Source organism: Lynx canadensis, chromosome B1 (genome assembly GCF_007474595.2).
Source record: "Lynx canadensis isolate LIC74 chromosome B1, mLynCan4.pri.v2, whole genome shotgun sequence".
Lineage (NCBI taxonomy): Eukaryota > Metazoa > Chordata > Mammalia > Carnivora > Felidae > Lynx > Lynx canadensis.
In genome coordinates, this window is record NC_044306.2 from 57320353 (window position 1) to 57330784 (window position 10432).

The window sequence follows — 10432 nt, forward strand, 5'->3', positions numbered from 1 at the left end:
CTCATTTTTGTAACTGATACCACAAGACACTTAAGGCCAAGTTTTCTCTCATAAGTCAAATACAGTCTAACATTTTTTTTTTTTTGAGAGAGGGAAAGAGAAAGAGAAAGAGAACGAGAACGAGAACGAGAACGAGAACGAGAAAGAGAAAGAGAAAGAGAAAGAATCGTAAGCAGGCGCAACATCCAACACGGAGCCCAATTCAGGATTCGATCTCACCACCATGAGATCATGACTTGAGCTGAAATCAAGAGTCAGACACTCAATCAAGACAGCAGTCCATTTGTCCCATCTAACACTAAATTTCATACATTTGTGGTATCAGAAATAATTTTAAACTCAAAACATTCGTGCCATGAAAAGAATAAAAATGGCATAAATTCTCCTCCATTACAAATACTAACTAAAGACTATAAAAATATAGCCATGCCAACCACCATAATTATAACGTTTTTAGTATAAGTATTTCAGAATTTCACTAATCTGATTATACAATATTTGGTACCTAAAAATACTTTAAAGCTTATTAAAAACAAATGAAAAGGCTACTTGTTTCAGCTTATACGGTATTAATGAATTAATTAATTAATTAATACGGTATTAATGAAGTAGGAATGAGCATTGTTTCCATCTCGACAGAAGGAAAAAGCTAGAGAAACAAAAATTAACGATTTTCATTTAACCAGTCAAGGAACTGGAGTTACAGGGAAAATAATAAAGAATCCAACATGTACAGCCATGATGACTGGTGATTTCCAAGTATTAAGTCCGTTTGCATAAGGAATCAACCTGAAAGTGAGCCCTTCTTCAGAGCCACTCCAGAGAACAAATCCAAACTGGAGGGGCTTCTTGCCCAAAACTCAGTGACTGGTGAGTACAATCATGTGGCCTCCTAGGAGTCTACCTGCAGCCACATGAACACCCTCCACCAAAGGCCATAGGCCAACCTGCCACTTCTCCCTGGCCTTACTCCATGCCATCGATGAGGTTGTCTTCAAGTACATCTGTGAGACCTGCACGATCCAGGCAGGTTGGAACTGTGTCAGCATGGAGCTAGCCCTTCCCAAGGGACCTGTCAGCTATCCAAGCACATCCCTTTCCTGTTTCAGGGAACAGATCTAGCTTATCAATCCCTACATGGGCAAAGAGATAGTCCAGAACTTCATGGTGCTGATGTTTGCCACCAGGATCTTTGGCCCCAATTTGGAACTAGAGTAACATAACTCTTACCTGCAAGGTGTCTTTCAGCATTGAAGGCCACAGGGGGCTACTTCGATGCACTTGGCATCATCCTACCCGTGACGCAGAACCACCTCCTGCGGATGCTGTATGTGGCAGCCATGAAGAAGCCTGGCTCCACCAACTCAGAGGACCTCCGCAATGAGAAAGTCAAAGTGTGGAAACGTATCTCAGAAGTACTGGAGAACAATGCGGTCCTGTACACGTGTGTGGGGAACCCCACGGAGAGATGAGGCCATCAAAGGGTACTTGGACGACTCCACAGTGCACCGTGGGTTCACCATCTCCACCTTCGCCATGTAGAGAACAAAGAGGTAGGACGGGGTGTCGTTTTCCCACCCTGTGGCAGACTCCCCAGTGAGCACAAGGCTGAAGGGCGGCAGCAGTTCCAAAAGGTAGCCTACAACAGCTTCTAGCAGCACTACAAGCCCAGGGAGGCCACACACATCAAAACGATGAAGAAAAAGCCGAGCAGGTTCTTTCAAACCCGAGGAGTAGGAGCTGGACCTGACTTTCGGCAGGAACCGGAAGAGCCCGAACGCGCCTGAGCCCTCCTCCTGAACGGCGTCTGTGGGCCCCTCCTGGCCCCCCCGTGATGTACTTTACGTGCAGTGAATCGCTCCGGAGGCCGGCGAGTCTTCACGCCACTGCCGCGCAAGGTCGCAAAAGCAGCCCCGGCCCCTCGCCTACATTTTTGGCAGCCGAGGCCTGCAAACAGAGGCTGGTGGACGGCTGGGCTTTCAGTACTCGGACACCTCCAGGTAAGTTCATGTGCACAAGTTTCCCTGCCCCCTCGTTGTATTTGTCTGTCTGTGTCCTTCTTACTTTCCTACCTCCAAACCCCACTTTGAGAAGACTTCAGGACCATGGGTCTCAGCCTCATACTCTCAGCCCCTAGCCAACCCTGTCTGCCCCTTGCAGCTGCTGCCCAAGTCCAATTACATTCCTCAACTACTAAGCACTGAGATTGGTGCCAAGACTGCCCTGCCGGCTCAGCCTGAGCCAGTCTTTGCCCAGGGGACTAAGCCCCAATGGAAGGAAAAAGAAAAGAAGCCCCTCCGTCTATCCCGGGCTCCTCGGCCTAGAACAGGATGAAAGAAGCAACAGGCAGGGATAGTGGGTGGGGCTCAGTGGGGCTGTGGCCAGCTCACATCCCTGTTGGCTGTGGGCAAGCTCCTCAGAAGACGAGGGAAGAGGTGAGAGCATCCACGTGAAGGCGCTTACCAAAGGTCCTGAGAGGACTACTGGAGCCACCGCAGCCTCAGTACCACACAGTATTCCTGATGACTAGTTGGAAAAGATCTTCATGCTGTCCAGCAATCCCTGTGTCTGGGGCTACCTGGATATCTCTCTGCCCCAGCAGCTCCCTGCCACCACTCCAGCCTTCCACTCAGTCGCCACCCCCACCTCATCCCAGGTATAGGTGGCCCCCTTGCTGCTGGAAAAGCAGAAGCAGTCGCTGGGATGCCGCGTCTCAATCCTTGACGTTAAATCCACACACTGAAAAAAAAGCAAAACAAAAACAAGAGCAAAAACAAAAAAAACCTCTTTTTTTCTTAAAAGAAACATAGTTTCAAATAAGACCTATGCGACTGAAAAATATAACTTTTAGATGGAAATCTGTGTTGGTTGTAACAGGACCTCCCCAGGTGTAATCTGAAACCAGCCCCTGTACTCAGAGGGCAGGGAGACACCTAAGAAACAGGAAGGTCAGTTCCTAGTTAGTAGATGGCAGTTTTAATAAGCAAAGGGAAGTTACATAGGAGGCTTGTCTTGGGTGGCAGCAAGCAGATCCTTGCACCTGTTCACCAATCTTAATTTATATAAAGGCCTTAACTGGATTCAGTTATGTATGTCATGCAGCTATTCACACCACATCTCTCTCTCAAGGCTATGTCCTTGGAGCAACCTCTGGGAGTGGGAAAGGCAAGGAGAACTCACATCCCAAGGACAGGAGAGAAAGTGAGGAGCCTTGGAGTGCCTGGGTCCAGCTCATGAGTCAACTGGAGGTCGCATTTTTTCAATGACCTTCCCCAACAGTCTGCAGGAAAGGATAGAACCTGAGCATTTGCTTACCTTGGGCGTGTGTCACCAGATACCATATTCATCCATGAGAAGTTTTGGTTAGAAAATTTTTAACAAATTGCTAAGGATGAATGTGGAGTAGCATAAAGGTATAAAACCCTTACGGGCATGAAGATACAGGGCAGTAAACACCCTCTTGCTTTTTCTCCAGGACCCCTACCACTCACTCATGGGGAAGATGGAAAGAATCAGAGACAGTTCCCTATGGTGCTGGCTGGGAGAGGAGGACAGAAGGCCCTGCAGAAACTTCACAAAGAACACCTTTATAGAACACAAACCTTAATCTGCAGGGAGTAAACAAACAAAACAAAATACATAAAAACTGTAAACGTAGAGTACTCATGGAAACCCATTGCTGCTGGGAGAGACAAACAAGGGGAAAAAATATCTATTCCTGGGGAAGAGCAGGGATATTAGACACAGCCTTGCATTAGTTTGGAGTAGGGACAAAAAGACCAGGGGAGGGGGGGCGGGGAGAGGGGTGCTCCTAGACTTTTACCTATTTTCACAGTGCCTAACCAAGACTGAGGTTTTTCATATGAGAGTGTCCTCACTGCTACACTAATAAGAATCAAGTAAAAATAAGAATGAAAACAACTAAAAATTTCTGCAAGAGCTTCTTTTGCAAAGAAATACAAAGGGCAGACCTAACATGTAGGGGAGAGACCCAAAGGAATGCAGAGAGCATTAACTGAGATAAATCCTCTGATATATTATCCCACATCATACATACAAGATGCCACTATAGAAATGTAAGGTATCACTGTGGGGCACTGAGAGTGACCACAGAAACAAATATTTAAAGCTCAGTCAATTCCTGACTAGATTAACACAAATCCCCACATTAAAGACAGCTGAAGAAAGAATGAGCTCATCTAGAAGTAGAAAAGTATTTATCTCAATATTTACCATTTTGTAAAACATGTTGAATTTCAGCAAGAACAACGTTATAAGGCATACAAAAAGCAAAAACACAATGTAAACGAACCAATTACAACACCGATGTTTAAACACTTGAGGAATTTAAAATAACTATGGTTAATATATTTAAGGCTCCAATTTCAAAGGGAAGCACATGCATGGGGAGATAGTTAATTTCATCTACTGGAAGGAAACTATATGAAAGAAGCAAATGGAAATGCTAGAAATCAGAAACAATGATGTGGGGATGAAGAAGAGATTTCTGATGGGTTCATCAGAAGACATGATATAGATGAGAAAACAATAGAATTGAAGACACACCACTGGAAATTATCCAAACTGAAATCAAAAATAAGTCAATAAGACAGAAAAAATTATCTACAGTTATAAGACAATTAACAAATTAGCATGGGTGTGATCAGAATCCTAAAAAGAGAAATGAGAAGAGATGGGGTAGAAGATATTTTTGAGGAAATAATGGTCAGATTTTTCCAAAATCAAGACCACAAACTACTGATATAAGAAGACTGAAGACACAGAAATGGGGGGAAACAAAAGTACCATATAGGCATAACATATTCAGACTTCTAAAAATGAAGACATAAAAGGAGACAAAAATGATTCATTATGTACAGAAGAATAAAGGTCATAATATGGTAAACTTATCACAAACCACACAAGTAAGAATACAATGGAGTGACATGTTTAGATTACCAGGGTAAGAAAAAAAATCTGTTCACCCCAGAATTCTGTATCTAGCAAAATTATCCTTCAAAACGAAGTAGGAAAAAAAACAGGAATTCACTGTCAGCAAATAAGCTCTAAAATAAAAACTAAAGAGAGTTCTTTAGTCAGGAAAAATATAAAGATCTGTATTTGTAACATTTAAAGAACTCTTAAAATCATAAAACAACTCCAAAAATGAGTGGTCAAAGATCATAACACAATCTTTAATAAAATATGGGTGACAAACATATGAAAAGGTGTCCAACATCAGTCATTAAGGAAATAGAGTTAAAAGCACAAAATACTACTCTAAATCTATTAATATAGCTAAAATAAAAATAAAAACAATGCAAATGGGGAAAAATCTGAGAATACCAAATATTACAGAAGATGCAGGGCAAGTGGAACTCTTATTCACTGCTGCTTAGAATGCAAAATGTTATGGTGACTTTGAAAAACAGTTGGACAGTTTTTTAAAAAGTTGAAAAGTCATTTACTATTTGAACCAATTATATCACTTCTAGCTATTTACCCAAGCAAATCGAATACTTATGTTCAAACAAAAGCCTGTATATTGAAGTTTGTAGATTTATTCAAAATTGCTAGAAACTGGAAACAACTCATTTCCCCTTCAGCAGGGAAACAGTCTTTGTCTATTCATACAATATAATACTGCACAGGAATAGAAAGAAGTGAACTGTTGTTTCATGCATCAACATCGATGAATTTTAAAAGCATTTTCAAAGATCTAAAAGCATGCATATTGTATGATTCCATCAATATGTGATTATGGAAAACAAACCCATTGAAACAAAATACCTATCAGGGATTAGAGAAGGAAAAATAATGTGACTAAAAAGGGGTAGCCCAATGGATATTTAGGCCAATGGAACTGTTTAGTGGTACAAATAGCATATGTATATGCTAAAACCCATAAGATGGTACATCTCAAAGAATAAACTTTAAAAACAAGCAAACAGCCATAATAACAGTAAAAACATCAGATACCAAGATATTAGGAAAACCCAGATGAAATCTTGCAGTCCCCAACAAACTAATTTAACTGTATTACAATTAATTGTTACATACCTCACTTAAAGACATGAAGAGGAGGGGCGCCTGGGTGGCACAGTCGGTTAAGCGTCCGACTTCAGCCAGGTCACGATCTCACGGTCCGTGAGTTCGAGCCCCGCGTCGGGCTCTGGGCTGATGATGGCCCAGAGCCTGGAGCCTGCTTCCGATTCTGTGTCTCCCTCTCTCTCTGACCCTCCCCCGTTCATGCTCTGCCTCCCTCTGTCTCAAAAATAAATAAACGTTAAAAAAAAAAAAAAAAAAAAAAAAGACATGAAGAGGAAAAGAGTAGAACTAAGTAACTTTGGAAAACAGTGTTTTGATCAGATTATCTTATGATACTATAATGATGGATACATATCATTATATATTTGTCCAGACCCATAGAATGTGAACTTTAAGGTTCCAAGAGTGAAACCTAAGGCAAACTATAGACTTTGAATGATTACAATGTGTCAGTGTATATTCACAATTGTAATAAAGGTATCACTCTTAGGGGATGTTATTAATGTGGGAGATTATGCATGTGTGGAGAAGGGGGTATTTGAGAAATCTCTATACCTTCTCAATTTTGCTATGAACCTGAAATTGCTCTAAAAACATGAAGTCTTTAAAAACATTAAAAAGATAAATGTAAAAATTTAGTGATTGCTTTAAACATTTCTAAATGATATACAGATTATCCTTAAAAACTTTATGTCACAATTTTACAAGCTTTTTTTTTTAATCGAGAGGTTATATTTGTTTGTGTCTCCTGAGAAAAAAAAATAGAATAGCAGGGTCATTCTTATGTGTAATTATTTGACTCTCATCTCTAATACTATGAGGTACCAAATTTTTTTACACCCTGTCACTGACATTCTTTCCAGACACTTTGAGACTGCTGGTCATGAGAAGCATATGTGTTCCAAACTTCCCCCAACACGACTGAATGCTATCATTGACAATTATTTATCTTCCCAAGAGATGACCCCCATGCCTATGTAACCTAGAGCACACAAAAGACCCAGAAGTTAGAGCCCTATTGAGGTTATATTTGATACAGCATTAAAAATTTATATATGAATAAATATCATTTAGATATTAAAATATTCATCTACATTAGGTATTTATTTAATCATTATTAAGTGATATGAGATAGATTGCTTTTTACTGTTTCTCAAACTTTAATGTTAAACAGTATAAAATGGAAAGCATATTAAAACAATTTTCTAGACCCCCATTCCCAGAGATTCTAATTCAGTCCTTTGGGATGTGAACCATGGGTTTGCATTTCTAATAAGCTCATGGGCTATGCCAATACTGCTGGCTCAAATACCACAATTTGAACTTTTAATCCAAAACATTTCATCTACTTCAGTTAAGCTCTTTTATATTATATAATCTAGCATAAGAGATTTCTATATTTCTTATGTCTTATTCTTAGGAATAGGTTGTATACACAGGAATAGGTTGTCTAGATCTATTTCTAGGTCAGTTGTAGCTAAAACTTGTTTATATGAGAATGCAAAAAAAAATGATCACCATGATACTAAAATTAATTTCAAACATTTAAAAATTGTGTATCTATGAGAGCAATATAAATAAGATACCTACATGGTATATAAATCTACATACAGAGCTTCATTTTCATTAATATTTCATTGCCATTTTGAAGCAAAACTTCCACGAACAGCATTTATTACTTCAGAAAGGAAAAGGTAAATTCAAAACAATATACTTGAGAAGCAGAAGTAAAGGTGGTGTTCAAATTGAGAATCCGGTGATATGTAGAAAGTGAAATATCAAATATTTATATAAACTTCTATTTATGGATAGCCTATCTATATAGAATACAAATTACTGTATACTACCTTACTATAAATATTATCATGTTCTCTGCGCATATTTGAAAAATTGCATGGAAACATATCCTGCTGTTACAACAGGGCCTATTAGAACAATTTATAATCTAGGTTGTGAAAAAAAATAATTCCTTTCAGATATAAGTTAAAAAAATGGCAAAATTCCTTTCTTGATCATGAAGGAAGTGTAGTCACTTGAGAAAATATTTGAGGCCGTCTGGCCATCCATACAGATCACCAATGTAGTCCATTGTTATTTTGGAATACTTTTTACTGACTGCAAGCTGGTACTCTCTTCTTGAATCTGAGAAGCAAAGGGCAAGTTAATTGTTCTGGAGTGAACACAGATTTAATGCAGCAGGATGTCATTTTTGTGTGCATTAATAATTCAACTTTACATTACAATTTATCACATACCACGGACTATTTTGTATTCAACAGTGCACAAAAGCTGATTTACCCACAGGCTTGATTTCACTCTCTAATCTGGTAGTCCAAAAAGAGGAACTAAGGTCCTCAGACAGAGTACGTGTGTCAAAATGCTAAGATGAAAGGGAACAGGACATTCACTCTTTGTAGCTAATCATAATCTAAACTATATCAATAATATTTATTTCGGAGCAAACATTTTCTTCTGATTGCTAATATGAATTCTTATAGAATGACCATTCTATTGTATGCATTTAGAGATTGTGTCCTTCCAAAAATTAAACCCATTCAATAAATATTTAAGAGTTCAGTGTCAGAGCCTAGATGGGCTCTGACATCCAGGAGAGCAGAGGAGGCCAGGCTAGGGAAGTTACAACGAAAGCAAGGAACAGCAGAGCGTATAGATACAGAGGAGTAGGCTGGCATTGGATGCCAGAGTCTGATCAGTGGCGGTCATGACATTTAGCGTCAGAGCCAAAAAAGGTAAGCTGGGCAACCATGCAATAGGCTGAATCAGTAAGGAATGCTCAATAAGAGAGAGTAAGTAGAGTGAGGAGGGCATTCACATAGGAGGCAAACAGAGCCAATTGTAATGAGGAAAGTAACTGTGAACATGGGCTACCAGGGCATAAATGTGGTCATCCATGCATGGGGGCATCTCTGTATGGGGTGTTGGAGACCAAGTAAATCTCAGGGTGCTTTTCACAGAGAGAGGCACTCCGTTGTGGGATGACAGAGCTCTAAAGGGCTGAGGACATCCTAGCATGGAGAGCTGAAAACCATATGCAGTGAGGAAAACTGCTTTGGGAGGAGAAACTCAGAAAGAGGAAAAACTAGAATGAACCTTGTACTTTGTATCTAAATGGAGTATTTCAGTGTAAATTCATGGCTTTTAATATACAGAGATAGATGTAGAAATAAATATAGATGTTAACATAGATGTATATAGGTGTGTATGAATGCATACATGTACAGCCTAGTTATGTTCACTGAGATGGCTTAGGCCATGGAATAAAAATAAGCACATCTAGTACTTGTACCTTGGTTTCTACTTAACATTTTTCCTCAAAACAAAAACAAAACAGCTACTCAGTGAAATTGTTGGTACATGGACTGAGGCAAAGAAAGTAAAAAAGAATATAGAATATCTTCTGCCAGAAAGAATGGTAATGCTTACAAAGGAGAATAGTATAAAAGAACACAAAATAATAGAATTTCCCTGTCCAAAAATGTGAAACAGTTTGATCATCAAAATAAATTAAGATTGTAACACAAAATAATGCATTAAATAAATTGGGAAATCATAACCACATATAGGGTGGCGCAGTCAGTTAAGCGTCCGACTTCAGCCAGGTCACGATCTCGCGGTCCGGGAGTTCGAGCCCCCCGTCAGGCTCTGGGCTGATGGCTCGGAGCCTGGAGCCTGTTTCCAATTCTGTGTCTCCCTCTCTCTCTGCCCCTCCCCCGTTCATGCTCTGTCTCTCTCTGTCCCAAAAATAAATAAACGTTGAAAAAAAAAAAAACACATATAGATATAAATTGTTGAAAGAATTGAAATTTTTAATTAAGTGTGGAGAATTACATAATTTCAAAGCATCTCCCAGAAAAATGGTTATTGTGATGGGGTGGCATAACTGTATACTGGAGAAGTCTAACAGACAATAAGTACCGTAATAATGTTAGCCAAGATGAAGTTCATCAGTAACAGGCAAATTGAAATATTGTGCAAACCCATAGGATGCAATGAGGATACAGCAACATTTGGAATACTGTTCCTCTCATATTCCTATCTAAACTACATAACTTTGACTTAGTCATGATGAAACATCAGGCAAATGTGATTTGAAGAGCATTGTAAAAAATAGCCTGTAATCTTCAAAATACCGAGGTCATAAAAACTGAGAAAAGCCTGAAGAATACACCCAGACTGAATTAAAGTGAAGAGACAAGCCAGCAATGTGTGCTATAATCCTCAGTTGGAACCTTTTCCTCTCAAAGGCATTACTGAGACATAAGTTCATTCTAGGATCAGATGGTATTAATGTTAATTAGCTGATTTTGACAGTGTATTTAGTTACACAGGAAAATGTCCCTGTTTGTAAGAAATACATACTGAA

At 39.4% G+C, this 10432-nt stretch overlaps 1 pseudogene; it reads left to right on the forward strand.

Moving 5' to 3' along the window:
• Positions 1-1137: 1137 nt before the first annotated feature.
• On the forward strand, positions 1138-1655 carry LOC115512965 (annotated as a pseudogene).
• The last annotated feature ends 8777 nt before the right edge of the window (positions 1656-10432 follow it).